Source organism: Cyprinodon variegatus, unplaced genomic scaffold, assembly GCF_000732505.1.
Source record: "Cyprinodon variegatus isolate N-32 unplaced genomic scaffold, C_variegatus-1.0 Scaffold35, whole genome shotgun sequence".
NCBI lineage: Eukaryota > Metazoa > Chordata > Actinopteri > Cyprinodontiformes > Cyprinodontidae > Cyprinodon > Cyprinodon variegatus.
In genome coordinates this window covers 2,117,976-2,128,471 of record NW_015150488.1, presented here as the reverse complement: position 1 = coordinate 2,128,471, position 10,496 = coordinate 2,117,976, and the positions used below count along the sequence as shown (strand labels likewise).

Here is a 10,496-nt window from a genome sequence, read left to right as displayed (position 1 = left end):
GCAGCAACAAGACCATGAATGCTTCTAACTTTTTTATTTTCTTTAGTCCAACTGTTTTTAATATTCTTTTTTGTTTCTGCATTTTTTTAGTTTATTTTATTTATTTTTCATTTTTTTCCTACTTGCTTTGATTCTGTTTTATTTTCCTGTATTTTAATCATGTAAAGCACTTTGCATTGTCTTTGTACTGAATTGTGCTATACAAATAAATTTGCCTTGCCTTGCCTTGCCTTCTACCTGGGGTCGTTTTTAGTTCATTAAAAAACCCTGCTAGAGTTAAATCATAGTTTTCCTATTATTTCAAACTTGTACTTGTTGGCGCAGCCAAACTGATTTGCACAGCAGAACTCAGTCTGGTTAACTGCTGCTGACTCCAGCCACATCTGGCTGGACCAATCACAGCACAGGAGGCCGGACAATGCGTCACTCTCAACAGCAAGATGGTGAGCTTTACTGTCATCCCTTTTTTTTTTAAGTACATATTTGGAGTTCTCAGCATGACATATTTCACGGATCACAAAATTACCATTGTGAATTTTTGATTTACAATATCAGGTTAATAAATATGAAATTTATCTTTAAAAATTGTTCCTAAAACTTTGATGGTATTTTTATATTTCTCCTATTTTTGTAAGATATTTTTTAAGATGATTTTGATCTGAAATGTCCAGATATTATTTAATACATTTCTGTTTCAGAAATATGGAAAAACACAGTCTGTAAACATTTAATCTTAATAAATTAAACATATCCTTTAATGAAATAACCTCCCAGTCATTGGCTTACATATTGGCTTCCTTTACCCCTGGTTATAATAGATAAATATTGTTCATCAGTTATCTGTATAGATTCAGGTTACACTAGTAAATGAGAATTATAGGAAATATTGCATAATCAATGTTTCAAATTGATAAATCTTGGGAACGATCAAATAGTTTATTCCTTTTTAAAATTAGCTGACATATGAGATTAGACATGAAGGATGCAGCTCTCTAAAGGACTCTATTAGCATTCTGTCATGATAATATCTTGTTCTGCTCCATAAAGTCTAAAAGTTACTTTTGCTGAAGTTTTGCTTTTTTTGCTCAAATATTTTAAAATACACCTATAGATGCAATAGGAGCAAAATAAAGTATTTTTAACTACTTCAAACTAAAAAATGTGAAAGTTAGCTATTCACTAAATAAAACCTGTTCAATGTTAAGCTCCTTTGTTTCTGAAACCAGACTACACTCTTCTTTTTGACACACATTATATCCAAATTCAGATCAACAAAACCGCATGCCGAGGTCTGCAGAGTTGCAAGACTTTTTTTTTCTCTGTACTTCTTCAGAAAGTTAAGCACATTCCTCTTGCAAAATATTTCTGGAGGATAGAGAATTTCTTCCTGTGTAATATGGAGGTTTGAATGCCACCAGAGGGTCACCTTCAGGCATATTTAAAAAAACTAGAAATAAGTTGGAACAATTTTGCTCTCTTTTCAAAAGCTATTCATATGGTGGAATATCTTAAAATTGTAATATTAAAAAAAAAATTCTATATATATATATATATATATATACCGTATATATAGAATTTTTTTTTTTTTTTTTTACATTAGTGCAACTTTGTAGTCTTTACGTTTCAAAGGAGGTTTTGTCAATCTGAATAACTTTTGGGGACAGGAATAATTAACTTTGTCCTCCAGTAAAGTACAAGAGCATGCACTATTTTTCCTCTGTGACAGTTGCTTTAAAGAAAACAAAAAACAAAAGTGTAATGAAGAGATGTATTTAGGGACTAATCTCTTCAAAGATTCCAAATAAGGAGTATTAACCAGAATGGCAAAAATAATTGAATGTGCAATAGGTGTTAGGGACGTACAAAGATTATGCATGCAACTCATAAGTCATGCAAACTGGTAAGGTTCTACTAATTTTAAATTAGTGAATTGCATGTGCAAAAGAAAAAATAAAGTCCTTTCATGGAGTAGGTGGTGTCAGTGACAATGATATTCATAATAATGATAAGTATCATTGATAAAATAGAATAGAAAATCCCTTTATTGTCCCACAATGGGTAAAATCTGGTGTTTACAGCAACAAAAAGATTTTAGAAAAAATGGTCACACGAATATGAACCTTAGAAAAGTGTAAAAGAATAACATCATAGTGAAGAGTTAAAAAATACACAAATAAAATACAGTTCTGTAAAGTGTTTTAACAATATAAGTACTGTGCCCATGTAGAGTAAATAACCAATATACAGCTATGGACATTTTTACAGTAATGGTATTTAAAAACGGCAGCAAAATCAGAGATGTGGAAAATGACAGCAGCATGTTATTTAACTAAGACAGAAACTTTTCAAAATCAGAATGAATGTAACAACTTATTTAGGTTGTTGGGAACAGTGATGGTTTTAGACTCTTACAGCTGCTGGGCGGAAGGATCTGTGATAACGCTCCCTGGTGCATTTAGGGTGCAGCAGTCTGTCACGGAAGGAGCTCTCCAGCTCTGCAACAGCTTCATGCATGGAGTGGGAGACATTATCCAACAGAGATGTTATTTTCGTTAGGATCCCTTTGTTTCCCACCTTCTGCACTGAGTCCAGAGGGCATCCAATCACAGTGCTGGCCTTCCTGATCAGCTTTTCCCACTGCTTTCTCTCAGCTACAGATAAGCCACTGCTCCAACAAACAGCTCCATAGAAAATGGCTGATGCCTCAACAGAGTCATAGAAGCTCTTTGGGGCGCCTCCTGCACTCTGAAAGACCTCAGTCTCCTGCAGGAAGAGTTTGCTCTGACCTGTCTTATACAGAGCCTCAGTGTTGTGAGTCCAGTCCAGTTTGTTAGATACAGTAGTGTTTTACATATGTGTCTCAAAGTGCTACAAACAGAAGTAAAAAAACAAAAAGGCTATATATAAAAGAATATATTCGACAACTTTTGAAAACATGCACTAACCCAATTAATTGTAAAACAAGGTAGACCCATGATGATTTTATAAAACATAACTGTTCTTTGTATGGAGCTTGTAAAAGAACATTGAGGGAGAAAAAAATCTGTTTGGCCAGAAGTTAGAGATACACACTTTAAGGCAACCCCCAATGTCCCTTTACAGGATTTTTTATGGCTGCTCTCTGGTGACTTTTAATGTTCTATTTTTCTTTTATAATACATGCAACAATATTTTAGTTCAGTGATACCGCTTTTCATTTTGGTTTAATCGCACATATTATTGCTTTCTGTTGCATTAATTTTTCCAGGCTTGTGCAGACTTCTCAGAATATTAGCATATTGTGATAAAGTTCATTATTTTCCATAATGTAATGATAAAACTTGAACATCCATATATTTTAGATTCATTGCACATTAACTGAATTATTTCAGGTATCTTATTTTCTTAATAATACTGATTTTGGCATACAGCTCATGAAAACCCAAAATTCCTTTCTGACAAAATTAGCATATCATGAAAAAGGTCTCTAAACGAGCTATGTGCCTAATCATCTGAATCAACAAATTAACTCTAAACACCTGCAAAAGATTCATGAGGCCTTTAAAACTACCAGCCTGGTTCATCACTCAAAACCCCAATCATGGGTAAGACTGCTGACCTGACTGCTGTCCAGAAGGCCATCATTAACACCCTCAAGCAAGAGGGTATGACACAGAAAGATACTTCTGAACGGATAGGCTGTCCCTAGAGTTGGCTACAGGTGCTGCATTCCCCACGTCAAGCCACTTTTGAACCAGAAACAGCGGCAGAGACGCCTGACCTGGGCTACAGAGAAGCAGCACAGAACTGTTGCTCAGTTTAGCATGTCATTTGGAAATCAAGGTGCCAGAGAAGGAAATGCTAAAATGCCAGAAGTTCAGTGTCAAGTACCCACAGTCAGTGATGGTCTGGGGTGCCATGTCAGCTGCTGGTGTTGGTCCACTGTGTTTTATCAAGGGCAGGGTCAATGCAGCTAGCTATCAGGAGATTTTGGAGCACTTCATGCTTTCATCTGCTAAAAAGCTTTATGGAGATGAAGATTTCATTTTTCAGCTGGCACCTGCTCACAGTACCAAAACCATTGGTAAATGGTTTACTGACCATGGTATCGCTGTGCTCAATTGGCCTGCCAACTCTCCTGACCTGAACCCCATAGAGAATCTGTGGGATACTGTGAAGAGAAAGTTAAGAGACGCAAAACTCAACAATCTGGATGAGCTAAAGGCCGCTATTGAAGCATCCTGGGCCTCCATAACTCCTCAGCAGTGCCACAGGCTGATTGCCTCCATGCCACGCCGCATTGAAGCAGTAATTTCTGCTAAAAGATTCCCGACCGAGTATTGAGTGCATAATTGTGCATGATTATTTGAAGGTTAACTTCTTTGTATTAAGAACACTTTTCTTTTATTGGTCAGATGAAATATGCTAATTTTGTGAGATAAGAATTTTGGGTTTCATGAGCTATATGCCAAAATCATCCTTATTAAGACAATAAAAGACCTGAAATATTTCAGTTAGTGTTCGATGAATCTAAAATATATGAATGTTCAACTTTTATCATTACATTATGGAAAGTAATGAACTTTATCAAAATATGCCAATATTTTGAGAAGGACCTATATGCTAATACCTCCTTTGTGACCACAATTGCTGTTATATGATTTCCGTGTAAGAATGAATAATTATAGACATTGACTGATACTGTTTTTTTTTGTTTTTTTAAGACTAATGATAAATCAGTTACTGATTACTTTGACATCAGTCTAACCGGGGGCAATTCTGTTGCCTGTCCATCCTTCTTTTATATCATAAAAATGACACAATGATAACAAATATAACAAAGGTAAAAGGAAAGATTTATCAACATATCAAACTAAACAGCAATGGATAGTAAATGAAGGGAGTGGCAATATATGGCTACTAAATGCTCCAATGAATTAACCAACTAATGCTTGATAACCCTGATTTTATTCTAAGCTACAACTAAAGGTTTGCCATTTCTATATAAAGGGGGAAATGCAAGAGAAAAGTCACATATTTTCAACCACTGAGGCACACAAAATTAAGTTTTGAGTTTTCACCAAGTGGTGAAGGTAGCGTCTTTGTGTTACTTCCATCTGCAGGTGCTAAACTTAATTATGTTCTGTCTGAACCACACTCACCCATCCTTTGTTCAGTCGCCGTCTGTGACCAAAATAACTGTTGGGAGTTTTCTGAGAAGCTAAAGAAACTCTGAAAGGTCTTTGTGAAGCCAAAGGCCAGGATACACTCTGGGAGCCACAGGAAAAGATATAAATGCCATTACTGATAGTGTGACAGACTAAATACACTTCATTGTGTACTATACATACCAATAAGTGATGTTCTTCACTCTTGAAGAAATCCAGAGATAACTATGGATTTAGGTGAGTTGCTGAACAAGAAAAATAAAGCCTTGAAGGATGTTGACTCATTGTTATTGGGGTTTGCAGGCTTCAAGGTGAAGGGCTTTCAGACAGAATGTGTTTTTCAATTGACTGGGCTCTAAAGAAGGCTTAGCATTCTCCTTGACTGTGTCTCACAAACCTTGTATCCTCTTTGAACCCCTACATTCCTCTGACAAAGTCTCTTTGACTTTTACAAAGCCTAACCTATTCTCCGAAACTAAATTCCTCACCTCATCCCCCCTCACGTCACCCGTCGGTCTTCATTAATCAGGTTAAGATCTGACCTAAGCAGACTTAACTGGAATAAGCTCTATGTCTGAATAACGTCGGGCCCTGCATCCTAATAGCCCCCATTTGTAGGTACATACGTTAAATGCATAAAAAAATTGAAAGAGTTCCTTTACCATCTACCCCAATTGAAAGAATTTTAAAACAAATTTATAGAAACCCTCCACAAAAAAACATAAATAAATAAAAAATAAATCTGGTACAATCCATTTAACCTGATTTAGCCCTGAACTTTAATGAAAGAAGGGGGTTGCTGCCCCTACAAATACATGGATTATCGACTAGCTGCCAGCCACACCAGCTAATAAGACTATAAGGCATTCTGACATGGGGGTCACAATATAGGGACACTAAGCGTTTCTGTTACAGCTGCTTATCCTGTCACCTGCAGAAACACTCACATCACTCTGTGATGTTGCCATGTTGATGTGCTGGGCAGGAACAGAAGCATCTTCTCTCAGATGGGATGTAGGAATCAGAGCTAAAGGTGGATTTTTGAAAAGCAGGAATATGATACCTGCTACCATGCTAGATCCCATGGAGTTGGTGGTAGAAGACTCCAAGTATTCATTGTTCATCAAAAAAACAGATCTAAAAAATTCCAAACTAAGGCTGTATACATTAAGAAAGAAAAAAAAAAGACTAAAAGCACTTGTACATCTTTTTCTTTTTCTACGCTTGCAGCAAGATGTTGGAGTTCTTTGGTTTTCTTTGAAGCCATCTGTTTGGGCAGCAGAAGCAGAACACATCAACTAAAACAGCCTGGAAAAAGGCCGTCTCTTTGCTGGGGACTTATTTGAAGAGCCTGAAGCTGACATTCCAAGAATAAATGAATGTACATAAAAGATGAAAATTAGAATGAAGCGACTTAAGCATGAGACAGCAACCTCTGGCAGTGTCCAGTGAGGGGTGTAAAGGGCAGTGTGCCTCTAATGCAGATTCAGAGCGCACTGGCAGGGTGACTAATGACCTACAGTGCTCTCAATTATTATCACTTGCACACATTTGCACACACACATTCAGCCAAACCCCATATGATTCACTCTAGTTAAAGCTTTGTAGAAGTGTGACTCAGCTGCAGCTTTCTTTCTCCATCTCAATTTCCCAAGACTGGTAGACTTGAGTTCTAAATGAGGACATCAGTACTCTGGGAAATAGGTTTGTGCCACAGAAAAGCCACCCCAGGGCAGTACAAATTAGCTTTCTGCCCTGCCATAATCAATGCCAAAGTGGGTCCTATTCATTCCTGGGGTCATATCTTTCATTACGTTATGACCTTGTCTTGAAGGTGCTTTACCTTTCAAGCTTCACTACTTTATTTTTGAGACCCAGTGTTTGCAAGCCTTTTTTTATACCCATTAAGGTGCTCTCATAGTAGGTCCTTCTCCGTGGTTAGGGTGTGGGCTGGGGAGTTGAGCTGATTGTTAGAGGAAACAGATTGCAGTCTTGGGTCGGCACTGTGTTTCTATGCTCTCTGGGAGGTTTCTGGTTGCCAGGTTGTGGTGGTATCTTCCCATTCTGCTGATATTGGGCATGTTGTGTTGTATAGATGCTGTGGGAGCATTCCGAGGTCATTCAGGGAACCTGTTGGTCTTGGCTCTTTTCCGCCTCTTGGTGCTGTGACAATCTCTGTGGACTCTTGGGCCTGCTCCCAGGGTTGGTGGGCAGTTCTTCCTACTTGGGCCTGTGAGACTCCCTTTCAATTTAACTATCAGCCAGTGTTTATCTCCACGTTTGGGCATACATCTATGCAGGTACCATATATACAAACATACATGTGAATGTGGGCACAACACATATAAAGTATGTGGAAGAGGATACAGTGGCATAATTACACGCATTCTCAAAAAATCTGATTTAATTAAAGGGCTTTTAATCAAAGGAAGGGAAAAACTGCCAGCACTCTTTTAAAAGTATAATTAGGATAAATTTAGGGTTTTTACAGCGCTAATTCAAAACATACCATATTGAGAAACTATGCAGCGTAAATCTAGTCAAATCAGTATATTTCAATATAATAAAATAATTCTGATTATTAATTATCTGACTGGACATAACACAGGTTCACTCATAATACAAATAATTTTTTAAGAGATACAATTTAAAAGATTTTTTTTTTATTTCAATGGAATTAACATGGATTTAATTAATTAAACAGTAATAATAATTTAGTTCGTGACAGGCAATGGCGAAACCATGAACAATTCTAGCTGTGGTAGATGTCGACTTACTGTGCTGGCAGTGAAGCTCTGAAAAGGGCTAGCGGGAAATTTTTGAATTTTTATTTATTTTTATTTTTTCTGTATTTCCTAAAAGGATCTGTAGTGTTTTTCTTTTTTGTTTGTTTTGTCTTTCTTATTTTTTCTTCTTCTGCATTTGATCCCACCTGACACTTCCATCTGCAGTGTTCACCCTCTGACTTGGAGTAATATTCTCCTTGTTGTGCATAGGGGAAATGGTTATTAGAATGTGAGCAGGACCCTGATTTCTACAGAGAACTTACTGATGATGAAATGTAGGTCACAATGCCTTTCAGGAAAGTAGAGCAGACTAGGAAATGTTACCAACAGTCTAATCCATACCTCCCTCCACATATTCTGTATTTGTTACGAATATGGACTCTGCCCGGGCCAACAAAAAATGTTATTTACTTCTTTCAATTCAGGACAATCTTTGGCAAATTATACAAATGGCTTTAATCTAAATCTGCCAAGCTGATTATTAATTATAAGCCAACTATATTCTATCATACTCTGACATAGATAAATTAGATGTTTTTTTTCTTCTTTGTAGTGCAAATCACCACTACTCTGTGGAACTACAATCAGACCCAACATGCTGTTTTTAGAATAAGGTCGTCTTTTAGGTGATGCTGCAGTAAATCTATCAACTAGGCTATAATCCTTGTGTGGCATGTTAACATTACTTGCCTCTGGGATTTCACTGATCTTGATCCACTTGTTTCCTCTGAAGCTCATGCAGGTAAAATGAGAAAAATAAGTTTATATTATTTTTATTTCAGTCCCTGCTTTCAGTAATACAGGAAGATTTATTTTCAAAGGCATATTATCACCAGAGCGGCTTTATTCATCATTTTTACCCGTAATGACATGCTTTGAAAGACGGATAGACTGGGCAATCTTGAGGCTAGCACTGATCTGGTTTATATGAAAGCTGGTAGCAGGAGATTTAAAACCAGCTCTTAATCACAGCATTCAACAAATTAATTCAAATTGGCTTGCTGGAGGATGGCATCGCTATATCAGTGCTGCCAGGTTTGGCCTTTAAGCCGGAGTCTCCTGTCTGGACGGCTTGCAGACAGCGTTGCCTGCAGATATTCCTCCAGCCCCAGGAGGACCCTCTATCCTGCTGCGTCTGCTCTTCTGGCTCCTCACACACATCCATCCCGCCTGCTCGGCCTGTCAAAGCCTGGGTCCCCTCCGAGCCACCCCCCCGCCACACACTCCCATCTCCAGCTTCCTTCCCCACTGTTTCCCTCCGTTCCCCCCACCACCACCACCGCCCTGTGGTTTCCCCTCTCTTCCTTCGCTTCACCGGGCTTGTGAAGGTGAGCCAGTTCCCCAGTGGCACAACTGTACAGATTGCAATGCTTCCTGCTTAAATGGTGGCAGTTCTCCTGTGAATACACCCTTTTAAAAAGTGTTGTTGTTGTTCTTCCTCTTTATAAAATTTCCGTTTGACTATTTCTGTTTGCTAAACACGACTTACTTCTATATGTCCTTATTATTTAGTCTCTACGCTTCTCCCAGGTCAGCTCTCCTTGACATGACAAGCAGGGGAGCCTCGGGCTGCTGGATGTGTCTCCTAATAGCAAGACTAATGAAAAATAAACTTCCCCTGAGGTTTAAGGCCAGTTTGGTGACAGCTGTCATCCCATTACTTCTCCCTTAAAAGCTCCTTTATGAGCAGAGCAATGACAACAGTATTAGGTATGCTCCAGACAGCTTTTATGTAACTTTGTCTCTGAAGGTCATGTGTGTTTTGATTATGTCCATCCGGAGATGGTGGTAAGTGTTGCTCTTCAGTGCAAGTTTTGTCTTTTAGCTTTATAGAAACCTCATTTCCAGGTTAGAGTGCTTTGATTTTTGTTGCCGTGCAGAATTGAAAGGGAATTTTCATCATTATTTGATTTTGTTATAAGGTTGCTCCAATAGACATTTCTATGATGTGTATACCTAAGTGGAGACAGATAAAAAATATATTAGACTTTAAATGTAACTTTTACAAGGAACATTAAACTATAGTTGGATTAGCTCTGGGTTCTTTTTGAATATCCGTTGATTTACAGTTCAGTTCCAAGTTTTACATCCACTCATTAAATCTATGAATGTCAGATTTATTTATTCATTTATTTGATTTGTTGTTGTTTAATGGCACAAATGCAGGTTCAATATAGTTCTTTCTTAATCAAAAATTAGGTGTTACAATTTAAGTTCATTTTATTTTTTATCACAAAAAATACTGGCTCCCCCCAAAACAGTTTAGTTTTTCTTTTCTTTTCTTTTTTTAATCTCTGTAAATCCCTTTATTGTCCCACAAAAGGGAAATTCGTTCTCTGCATTTTGACCCATCCCCTTGGGGAACAGTAGGCTGCCATTGTGTGGCGCCTCAGGGAGAAATCAGGGGTTAAGGGTCTTGCTTAGGAACCAAGAGTGCAGGTTGTGGGGATCAAACCGGGTACTTGCAACCTTCTCAGAGCACAAGCACACTGCTCTAACCACTAGGCCACCACTCCCCTTGTTCCTAGAAATAAAAGGTATTAGAAATATAATACAAATCCCT

General features: G+C 37.8%; 1 protein-coding gene across 1 annotated transcript in view; it reads left to right on the top strand.

Annotated features, from left to right (window-relative positions):
- The window catches only part of furin (furin (paired basic amino acid cleaving enzyme)), a 151,436-nt gene that overhangs the window by 50,034 nt on the left and 90,906 nt on the right, over window positions 1–10,496 (top strand). The window lies entirely within an intron of this gene.